Source organism: Elephas maximus, chromosome 3 (assembly GCF_024166365.1).
Source record: "Elephas maximus indicus isolate mEleMax1 chromosome 3, mEleMax1 primary haplotype, whole genome shotgun sequence".
Lineage (NCBI taxonomy): Eukaryota > Metazoa > Chordata > Mammalia > Proboscidea > Elephantidae > Elephas > Elephas maximus.
This window is the reverse complement of record NC_064821.1, coordinates 122,265,181-122,276,552: the sequence shown is the minus strand read 5'-3', so window position 1 is coordinate 122,276,552 and position 11,372 is coordinate 122,265,181. Positions and strand designations below refer to the sequence as shown.

Below are 11,372 nucleotides of genomic sequence, written 5' to 3'. Positions count from 1 at the left end.
CTTCTATTAGTTTCAGTAGTTTTCTGGAGGATTCCGTAGGGTTTTCTGTGTATAAGATCATGCCATCTGGAAATAGAGATAATTTTACTTCTTCTTTGCCAATCTGGATGCCCTTTATTCCTTTATCTAGCCTAATTGCTCTAGCTAGGACCTCCAGCACAATGTCGAATGAAAGTGGCGATAAAAGGCATCCTTGTCTGGTTCGCCATCTCAAGGGGAATGCTTTCAGGCTGTCTCCATTTAGGATGATGTTTGCTGTTGGCTTTGTATAAATAGCCTTTATTATGTTGAGGAATTTTCTTTCTATTTGTATTCTGCTGAGAGTTTTTATCATGAATGGGTGTTGAATTTTGTCAAATGCCTTTTCTGCATCAATTGATAAAATCATGTGATTATTGTCTTTTGTTTTATTTATGTGATGGATTACATTAATTGTTTTTCTGATGTTGAGCCATCCCTGCATACCTGGTATGAATCCCACTTGGTCATGGTGAATTATTTTTTTGATATGTTGTTGAATTCTATTGGCTAGAATATTGTTGAGGATTTTTGCATCTAAGTTCGTGAGGGATATAGGTCTGTAATTTTCTTTTTTTGTAGTGTCTTTACCTGGTTTTGGTATCAGGGATATAGTGGCTTCATAAAATGAGTTTGGTCGTCTTCCATCCTTTTCTATGCTCTGAAATACCTTTTTAGTAGTAGTGGTGTTAACTCTTCTCTGAAAGTTTGGTAGAGCTCTGCAGTGAAGCTGTCCTGGTCAGGGCTTTCTTTTGTTGGGAGTTTTTTGATTGCCTTTTCAATCTCTTCTTTTGTTATGGGTCTATTTAGTTATTTTACCTCTCTTTGTGTTTTTTTTTTTTGTGTGTGTGTGTGTCAGTTTTGGTAGGTAGTGTGTATCTAGGAATTCATCCATTTCTTCTAGTTTCTTGAATTTTTCATAGTAATCTGATATGATTCTTTTAATTTCAGTTGGGTCTGTTGTAATATCACCCATCTGATTTTTATTTGGGTTATTTGCTTCCTCTCCTGTTTTTCTTTTGTCAGTTTGGCCAATGGTTTATCAATTTTGTTGATGTTTTCAAAGAACCAGCTTTTCACCTTGTTAACTCTTTCAATTGTTTTTCTATTTCGTTTAGTGTGGCTCTAATTTTTATTATTTGTTTTCTTCTGGTGCCTGTGGGTTTCTTTTGTTGCTCCCTATTTGTTCAAGTTGTAGGGATAATTCTTTGATTTTGGCCCTTTCTTCTTTTTGTATGTGTGCATTTATTGATATAAATTGACCTCTGAGCACTGCTTTTTCTGTGTCCCAAAGGTTCTGATAGGAAGTGTTTTCATTCTTATTGGAGTCTATGTATTTCTTTGTTCCATCCTTAATGTCTTCTATAATCCAGTCTTTTTTGAGCAGGGTATTGTTCAGTTTCCAAGTATTTGATTTCTTTTCCCTGCTTTTTCTGTTATTGATTTTCACTTTTATGGCCTTATGGCCAGAGAAGATGTTTTGTAACATTTTAGTGTTTTGGATTCTGCTAAGGCTTGCTTTATGCCCTAATATGTGGTCTATTCTAGAGAATGTTCCATGTGCAATAGAAAAGAAAGCATGCGTGGTTGCCTTTGGGTGGAGTGTTCTGTATATATCTATGAGATCAAGGTGGTTGATTGTGGCATTTAGATCTTCCATGTCTTTATTGAGCTTCTTTCTGGATGTCCTGTCCTTCACCGAAAGTGGTGTGTTGAAATCTCCTACTATTATTGTGGAGCTATCTATCTCACTTTTCAATGCTGATAGAGTTTGTTTTATGTATCTTGCAGCCTTGTCATTTGGTGCATAAATATTTAATATGGTTATATCTTCTTGGTATATCGTCCCTTTAATCATCATATAGTGTCCTTCCTTATCCTTTATGACAGATTTAGCTGTAAAGCCTATATTGTCAGAAATTAATATTGCCACTCCTGTTCTTTTTTGATTGTTGTTTGCTTGATATGTGTTTTTCCATCCTTTGAGTTGTAGTTTGTTTGTGTCTCTAAGTCTAAGGTGTGTCTCTTGTAGGCTGCATATAGACGGATCATGTTTTTTAATCCATTCTGCCACTCTCTGTCTCTTTATTGGTGCATTTAATCCATTTACATTCATTGTAATTATGGACAGATATGAATTTAGTGCTATCATTTTGATATCTTTTTTTGTGTGTTGTTGACAGTTCCTTTTTCCCACTGAATTTTTTATTTATGTGCTGAGTAAAGTATCTTTTTATATTGTCCTTTCCTCATATTTGTTCTTGATTTTGTTTCTGCTGAGTCTCTATTTTTTTCTTGTATTTTACTTTGAGGAGCAGGATAGTTTGTTTCTTTTGTGGTTACATTATTATTTACCCCTATTTTTCTAAACTTTTATTTCTTTGTATTGCCATATCTTCCTCTCCATATTGAAGGTCTGTGATTACATTTCTTAGCCCCTCTTTATTGTTTTAATGTTGTCTTCTTTTATATAACAACATTGTTGTTACCCTGTTTTGAGCTTTTTTTTTTTAATCTTGCTTTCCCTGTCTAGGTTGACTTCTTATTGCTCTGCCCAGTGTTCTAGTGTTCTAGTCATGGGTTGATACCTGTTATTATTGATTTTCTAACCAAAGAATTCCCTTTAGTATTTCTTGTAGTTTTGGTTTGGTTTTTACGAATTCCCTAAACTTCTGTTTATCATATTTTAGAGACGGTTTTGCTGGATATGTGATTCTTGGCAGGCAATTTTTTTCCTTCAGTTTTTTAAATAGTCATCCCATTGCCTTCTTGCCTGCATGGTTTCTGCCGAGTAGTCAAGCTGATTCTTATTTGCTCTACTTTGTAGTTGACTTTTCGTTTATCTCTAGCTGCTTTTAAAATTCTCTTGTTATCTTTGGGTTTGGCAAGTCTGATTATAATATGTCTTGGCGACATTCTTTTAACATCTACCTTATGTGGAGTTTTATGAGCGTCTTGATTAGATATCTTCTTATCTTTCATGATATCAGGTAAGTTTTCTGCCAACAATTCTCTCTGTATTTTCTGTTGTCCCTCCCTGTTCTGGTACTCCAGTCACTTGTAGGTTATTTTTCTTGATAGAGTCCCACATGATTCTTAAGTTTTCTTCATTTTTTTAAGAATTCTTTTATCTGATTTTTCTTCAAATATATTAGTGCCAAGTGATTTATCTTCAAGTTCAGAAACTCTAGCTTCTACTTGCTCAATTCTGCTCCTCTGACTTTCTAATGAGTTGTCTAATTCTGTAATTTTATTGTTAATGTCTTGAATTTCTGATTGCTATGTGTCTATGAATTTTTCCAGCTTATTAAATTTTTCATTATGTTTCTGAATAATCTTTCTAATTTCTTCAGTTGCTTTATCTGTGTGTTCTTTGGCTTGTTCTGCATATTGCCTCATTTCCTTCCTGATGTCTTGAAGGGTTCTGTATATTAATCTTTTGTATTCTGGCTCTGGTAATTCCAGGAATGCACTTGCATCTAGAAGATCCCTGGATTGTTTGTTCTGAGAGCTTGTTGTGGTGATCATGCTCTGTTTCTTTTTGTGACTTGATATTGATTGTTGTCTCTGAGCCATCTCTAAGTTATTGTATTAGTTTATGCTTGCTTACTGTGTCTTAGGTTCTTGCCTTTTTGTTTATTTTGATATGCCCAAATGGGTTGCTTGGGTGAGTTAGCTTGATTATTTTCACCTTTGGACCTCTGACATCCTGTCCCCAGATGGCTAGAGCTGTTATCAGGTATATCAGTCTAGGAGTCCATTCACTTTTCTTGTATAAATTCAGCTCAGGTGTCCAGGTAGCTGATCATCAAGTGTGTGGTACAGGCTCTGTCCTACAGTCGTAGAGGTGCAGGGGTGATTGGTGTATGTACCAGTATCTGGTTGCAGCAGGTAGTCACGCTGTGAACTAGGCAGTGGGCTGAGAACTGCCCCCCACAAGAGTCTCTGAGGAAAGCACGTTCCTGTTCTGTAGAGCATGCAGCTGGGTGGGCTCTGAAGATGGACCATGGGCACCCAATGGTTTTGGTTTTAAGGACTGGGTGTTACCAGTTATCCTTGGTTGCCTGTCACGGGTGGCTGGGTGGCCTGAGTAGAGCTACCAGTCCTTAGGCCCCTGATGTGGGTAGGCGAGTACCCTATTTAATAGGCAAAGCGATGTCAAACATCAAACGCCCACCTCTCCACCACACAGCTGAAACGGTTGGAGTCTGCCAATAAGGGCCTGTTCTCCTGAAATAGCCCCACACAGGTCCATGCAGAGGGGAAAGTTGCTCAAAGTCCATGGACGGTTTATGCCTGGACAGGCGGTGTTTCTGTCCTGAGCTCCCCTGGTTAGTGGAGCTGGCAAATTATCTTTTCCCTGAATTGCAAATTTTTTTCTTCTCCAAGCCTGGGAGGATGGCTCTAGGTGCTCAACTGTGCCTATCTCAGGCCCTTGGAATTCAGCTGCTGAAGCTGGCTTCAGGGTGAAGGGGCATGGTAAAATATATGCAAGTACTTTGCTTTTGCCGAGAGCACCGTTCTCCTCTGGCTCCGGAGGTGTGAGTAGGCTGTGTGGCTGGCTGCTTCTCCCTGAGGAACCTGCAGCCGAATGCTAGTTCCAACCCGCCACGTCGGCTCCAGGAGTGGTGCCTGAGGGCTCCTCATGATTCAGGTCCGTTAACTCCTCTCTGCTTCTAAACTGTCTCTTCCTTCCCCTGCCCCTCTGTTCTTTTTTTAAGCTTGCCTTTGTTGCGCAGGGCTCCAACTTGTCATAAATATGCTTGCTTTGAGTCTTTGTTGTTAAGAGGGCTTGCCAGAAGTGTCTGTCTATTCCACCATCTTGGCTGTGCCTCCAAGAGGAACATTTTTAAAAAGGGATCAAAATAGCAGGAATTTAAAGCAGAATGTACTCTGAAGGGATTTGTTTAAGCCAAGAGAATTGTGAACAGCCTGTTCGGTAAATGATAAGACTTTGCAAGAGTATAGGATATAATAGAAATTAACTTTCACTTGTCTCCTGCACAGCAGAGAGCCTGCAGAAAGTCTACCTTAATTCCTCACTTGCACACCATCTAGATATAATTGAGTGTTCCCCTTACGTGCTTCCATAACAGTCTGTACTTCTCATAAACTAACGTGTATAATATTATATTGAAGCATGTTAGTATAACCTGCTGGGTCTAGGCTCCTTGAGGCCAGAAGCCATGAATGACTTATTTACAGTGCCAGTGCCTGGCACAAAAGAGACACTCAGTAAATACTGGTCAAATAAATGAGTGAGTAAAGAAGAACATAGAAGAGAGATAGCATGGAGCTGACTTTGAATTGAAAATACAAATATGGTATGCCATGTTTGGGGACCTGGAATACAGTTCCACAGAAATTATACCTTTTAATATGCAGTGATAAGATAATAATGTAGGACATATGAAAAGGGCCTAGCTTGGTGTCTGGTACACATACAGTCAATGTCTGACAGGTCTGGAGAATATAGATGTAGCTTGGGCTTAATCAACAAGTATTTTCAAAGTTTATAGTGTTTAGGGTTAAAGGCTCCCATAGGAGGATGAACGCAGCAGTGGATGTTTTGTTTAAAGTCCAGTCAAATTTTGAAAATAATTTCTAAATTTGGGGAGATCGATTTGGAATGATGAGCTTCTCTTTAGCAAACCTTTCTTAATTAAATAATAATTTCTATAACCATGTCTTTTACTTTGTTATGGTACTCTAAAAAAAAAAGATTAAATACATAATAATATATTTTTTCCTCAAAAAATATGTAAATGGCTAGTTATATATGAATTAGTGATTTTCAACCTTGCCATTACAATGAAAACTCTAAAGTTAATGTGGAAGAGTTATAATTTTGAAAAATTACTTGGAATCACCATCACCACGTTCCATTATTCTCTTGCTGTTCATAGTCTTCTCTGATGTTTTAGTGAGTTTAACTAAATGATTCTGTTTTAGATACACCTGGGTGAAATGTATGCAGAATTGTGGACTGCTCTTATCATGTGTATACAATTTACTCCTTCCTTCCCCTGGCCTATTCTTTTTTTCTCTTTCCTACAATCTGTTTCTTCCTCTTTTCAATATGCTGCATTCTACTTAGCCTATGCCATTTGTTTTTTATTGCAAACCCCAGTTGGATAAAGTTTTTTTTTAGTCTACTTTTGCATGACCCAGCTCTTCTTAATGTAGTTTAATTAATACCACTCCAAATCTATTACACATTTCTTATCTAAATAAAAATGTAAGTTATAACCATAGCTTATAATTTGGTACTGAGAAAGCTATAAAACCAGAGAAGTCTGGTGTAGTGGGGAGGGAGGGTAGGCAGTGCTCATCTACATGCACACATATAAGGTAATGATATGTAACATATCTCTTGCTCATTTAAAACTTTGGCACTGCCTACAGATTGGGTCATCATGAGTTGGAATCAACTTGAGACAACTAACAACAACATTGCCTATGTGTCCTGTATAAAATCACACTGTGCCTGTGTGTAATATTTACATGATACTGCCAAAATCTTTAATTGGAATCTGTCCAGACATGTTAAGGTTTGAGTTTATTGTTTCAAGTTAATGACTGTGTCTTTAACTCAAGGCAAGGACAAGGGCTGAAACCAGATTATGTGGCCTTAAACCACATGACGATTTCTCTTGTGAAATTTTTTGCTGTTTGGGTTTAGTTTATATAAAATAATCAAAACACTCTGTAGGAATTATAAGCTTCTAAAGTGTTTTGTCCCCACAGAGCAGTTTAGATCATGTGTGGCAGTCTGGAACATAGAAAGTGGTTGACTTAATTTATTGTAAGCATTAGAAATAAAAATTAGCATTACAAAATAAACCCTTGTGATTTTTTCCCAGGGCTTGGAACCAGTTCATTCCAGTTCAACCTCTGCTGAGAACTCGCCTTTCCACCCCAGATATACTGAATCAGAATCTACATTTTAGTAAGTTTCCTAGGTGATTTTTAAGTATAATAGATTTTGAGAACCACTGCTCTATACAGCAGTATATAGTGTATCCATTGAGTGTCTATAGAGCAGTGGTTTAGGGAAATTAGCATGTTAGAGTGGATCTTTCAGGTTATATCCACAGACCCACCCATGGAGTACCCAGAGGACACACCTTTCACCACAGCAGTGAGAAACGAATTTGTGTAGAGAGCCTCAGCATCCTTGAATACTGCTGTGATTGCTAATTTATGGAAGTCAGATCTGACAGTCGGAACTGCCCTAACTGAATTGAGACGCCTAACTACAATGGGGCTGATTGGACCCCATGGTAGTAGGGGCCAAGTGGCAACACTCAATCAACAAAGACAAGATAGGCATGGTCACCATCATGGACAGGGAAGTCAAAGCAGTAATAAGAATAGTCTGACTCATATGGACTTATGGCATTGACTACTTAGTCATGGTGTCCCTAGGAGTGAAATAAATAGGAAATCTACTAAATTTTTACTTGATAGGTACAAGTGCAAGAATTCTAGGGCAAGAGAACAGCACTCTAACTCGAATCACCAGAATAGAGAGTCACGGCCCATCGATCAATTCCCAGATTTGAGCAAGTTTACAGACTCACAACCCCTTGAATGAAGGGGAGGTCAGGTCCCCTTGAGGAAGGACTCCAATACACTGCCAAAATCTTACACTGTTAATCTTTCTCCTATCCTTCCGCAAAGGAATCTACAGCCTTTTACTAGAATGACTGTTCACTGAGGAAAAGGAAATAATCAGACTTTTCAGGTATTAATGGTTACTGGCTCTGACCTGACACTAGTTCCAGGAGACCCAAAACATCACTGTGGCCCACTAGTCAAAGTGGGGGCTTATGGAGATCAGATTATTAATGGAGCCTTAGCTCATGTCCATCTCACAGTAGGTCCAGTGGGTCTCAGAACCCATCTTGTAGTGATTTCCCCAGTTCCAGAACGCATAATTAAATAGATGTACTTAGCAACTGGCAGAATCCCCACATTGGATCCCTGATAAATGGAGTAAGGGCTGTTATGGTAGGAAAAGCCAAGTGGAAGCCATTAAAACTGCCCCTAGTTAGGAAAATAGTAAACCAAAAGCAATGCTGCATTATTGGAGGGATTGCAGAGATTACTGCCACACCACCAAGGACTTGAAGGATTCAGGGATTGTGATTCCCACCACAACCCCATTCAACTCGCCTATTTAGCCTATGCAAAAAACAGATGAGTATTGGAGAATGACAGTGGATTATCAAAAACTTAACCAGGTGGTGACTCCAATTACAGCTGGTATCCCAATGTGGTTTCATCGCTTGAGCAAATTAATACATTTCCTGGTATTTGGTATACAGCTCTTGATCTGGCTAATGCCTTTTTCTCCATGCCTGTTTTGAAGAACCACCAGAAGCAGTGTGTGTTCAGCTGGCAAGGCCAGCGATACACTTCCAGTATCCTACCTCAAGCTATATCAACTCTCCAGCACTATGTCATAATTTAGTCTGCAGAGACCTTGATTACCTTTCCCTCCCACAAGACATCACACTGGTCCATTACATTGATGAAATTATGCTGATTGGACCTAAAAAGAAAGACATGTCAATGACTCTGGACTTTCTAATAAAACATATACTAGATTTTTTTTTTTTTTTTTATACTAGAGGTATACTAGAGGGAGGGAAATTAAGACAAAAGTTCAGGCACCTTCCTCCTCAGTGAAATTTCTAGGGGTCTAGTGGTATGGGGCATGTTGAGATACTCCTTTTAAAGTAAAGGATAAGTTTTTACATCTGGCCCCTCCCGCAACTAAAAAAGAGGCACAACACCTAGAGGGCCTCTCTGGATTTTGGAGGCAACATAGCCCCCATTTGGATGTGCTACTGTGGCCTATTTATCAAGTGACTTCAAAAGCTGCTAGTTTTGAGTGGGGCCCGGAACAAGAGAAGGCTCTGCAACAGGTGCAGAGCAAGCAGCTCTGCCACTTGGGCCATATGATCTCACAGATCCAGTGGTGCTTGAAGTGTCAATGGAAAATAGAGATGCTGTTTGGAGTCTATGGCAGGGCTCTGTCGGTGATTCACAGCATAGACCCTTAGGATTTTGGAGCAAAGCCCTGCCATCCTCTGTAGATAACTACTCTCCTTTTGAGAAACAGCTTTTGGCTTGTTACTGGGCCTTAGTAGAGACTAAATGCTTAACCATGGGCTACCAAGTCTCCATGGGACCTGAGCTGCCCATCCCGAACTGGGTGTTTTCTGACCCACAGAGTCATAAAGTTGGATGTGCGCAGCAGCCCTCTATCGTTAAGTGGAAGCGGTATATACAAGATCAGGCCCAAGTAGGACCTGAAGTCACTCCTGTCACATTACCTTCCATTACCCAATCTACACCTATGACCTCCTGGGGAATTCCTTCTGATCAGCTGACTGAGGAAGAGAAAACTCATGACTGGTTTACAGATGGTCCTGCGTGACATGCAGGGACCGCTTGAAAGTGGACAGCAGCAGGACTATAGCCCCTTTTCGGGACCTCCCTGAAGGAGAGTTTTGAGGGAAAACCCTCCTTATGAGCAGAACTTTGAGCATTGTAGCTGGTTGTTCACTTTTCTTGGAACGAGAAATGGCCAGTTGTGTGATTGTATACTGATTCATGGGCTGTGGCCAATTGTTTGCCTGGATGGTCAGGGACTTGGAAGGAATGTGATTGGAAAATTAGAAACAAGGCAGTATGGGAAAAGGTATGTGGATAAACCTCTCTGAATGGGCCAAAGAAGTGAAGATATTTGTGTCTCATGTGAATGCTCATCAGAGGGTGACCTCAGCAGAGGAGGATTTTAACAATCAAGTGGATAGGATGACCCATTCTGTGGAAACCAGTCATATTCTTTGCCTAGCCACTCCTGTCATTGCCTAATGGGCTCATGAACAAAGTGGCCATGGTAGCAAGAATGGAGGTTATGCATAGGCTCAGCTACGTGGTTGCCCATTACCAAGGCTGACTTAGCTATAGCTACTGCTGAGTACCCAATTTGCAAGCAGCAGAGACCAACATTGAGTCCCTGATATGGCACCATTCCTCAAGGTGATCATCCAGCAACCTAGTGGCAGGCTGATTATATTCTACCACATCCATCATGGAAAGGGCAACGTTTTGTTCTTACTGGAATAGGCACTTTCCCTAGATATAGATTTGCCTTTCCTGCAGGCAATGCTTCTGCCAAAACTACCATCTGTGGACTTACAGAATGCCTTATCACCATCATGGTATCCCACACAGGATCTCCTCAGATCAAGGGATTCATGTCACAGCAAATGAAGTGTGGCAATGAGCCCATGCTCATGGAATTCACTGGTCTTACCATGTTCCCCATCATTCTGAAGCAGCTGGCTTGATAGAGAAATGAAATTGCCTCCTGAAGACAGAATTACGGTGCCAGCTAGGTGGCAATATCTTGCAAGGATGAAGCAGTGTTCTCCAGGAGGCTGTATATACTCTAAACCAGCATCCAATATATGGTGCTCTTTCTCCTATTTTTTTTCCCTAAAGCCAGGATTTATTGGTCCAGGAATCAAGGGGTGGAAATGGGAGTGGCACTACTCTCTATTACTCCTAGTGATCCAATCACAAAGTTTTTGCTTCCTGTTCCCTCAGCCATATGCTCTTCAAGTCTAGAAGTCTTAGTTACAAAGGAAGGAATGCTCCCACCTAGGGGCACGCCACTGATCCCATTGAACTGGAAGTTAAGAATGCCACCTGGCACTTTGGGCTCTTTATGTCTCTGGATCAATAGGCAAAGAAGGGAGTTACCATATTGCCTGGTGTGACTGATCCTGATTACCAAGAGGAAATCACATTGATGTTGCATAATGGAGGCAAAGAAGAGTATGTCTGCAAAGCAGGAGATCCCTTTGGGCATCTCTTAGCACTATCATGCCCTGTGATTAAAGTCAATAGAAAACTGCAGCAACCCATTTCTGACAAGATTACTAATGGTCCAAACCCTTCAGGAATGAAGGTTTGGGTCACCCCACCAGGCAAGAAGCCACAACCAGCTGAGGTGTTTGCTGAGGGCAAAGGGAATAAGGAATGGGTGGTAGAAGAAGGTAGGTCTAAATACCAGTTATGACCACATGAACAGTTGCAGAAATGAGGACTGTAATTGTTATATGAGTATTTCTGGTTTTGCTGCTCTACAGAACCTAGCTAAGGGTAAACCCAGTAATAAAAATTTTAAAAAGCCCTTTTTAAGTCTTATGTTGAAAAATCAATGTCTTCTCTATTTTCAGGTATAAATTCAACATATAAGAACTTTGTGTATTGTATGAGCATTTACATAAGCTTTGCATATGCATAGAGTAATTTACTTAAAAATTAAAGTT

At 39.9% G+C, this 11,372-nt stretch overlaps 1 pseudogene; it reads left to right on the top strand.

Annotated features, from left to right (window-relative positions):
- Nucleotides 1-7,621: 7,621 nt before the first annotated feature.
- On the top strand, nucleotides 7,622-11,119 carry LOC126071792 (uncharacterized; annotated as a pseudogene).
- Nucleotides 11,120-11,372: the final 253 nt, after the last annotated feature.